This window comes from Onychostruthus taczanowskii, unplaced genomic scaffold (assembly GCF_017590055.1).
Source record: "Onychostruthus taczanowskii isolate IOZ18803 unplaced genomic scaffold, ASM1759005v1 scaffold67, whole genome shotgun sequence".
NCBI lineage: Eukaryota > Metazoa > Chordata > Aves > Passeriformes > Passeridae > Onychostruthus > Onychostruthus taczanowskii.
Window position 1 is genome coordinate 2761989 of NW_024504455.1, and position 505 is coordinate 2762493.

The window sequence follows — 505 nt, forward strand, 5'->3', positions numbered from 1 at the left end:
TGCGGAGGAAAAAAAAAAAAAAAAAAAAAAAGAGTAAATGTTCCAGGGATGCCCGGACGCGGCCGGCTCACGCTCGCTTGTCCCTCGCATGCCCTGGCCGTCACTTTCCGGAGCAGCAGCAGCGCAGTGCCCTCCGGGCGGGTCCCCTTGTCCCGGGAGCCGCCGCCAGCCGCGGGTGGGGCCCGCACCCCTTGGAGCGGCGGCCGCGGCCCTTCCCGAGCGGGGCTGCGCTCTGCCCGTGCCTTGTCCGCGAACCCCCTCTAGCGCCGAGCCCGCCGCACTCGGCCCGGAGCTGCCGGCAGCGCCGAGGCGAGGGGGCGCTTCCCGCGCCCGCCTCACGCACCGCACCGCGCCCCGCGCTCCCCTCGGGCGGGCGGCTGAGGAGGGGCCGCCGCTCCGACGCTCTCCTTCCATCCCTCCCTCTCTCCCTCCCCCGCTGCCCCCGGGCGCGCCGGGCCGCCCGCTGGCTGGCGGGGCGCGAGTGCCGGAGCGCCCCCGGCGCGGG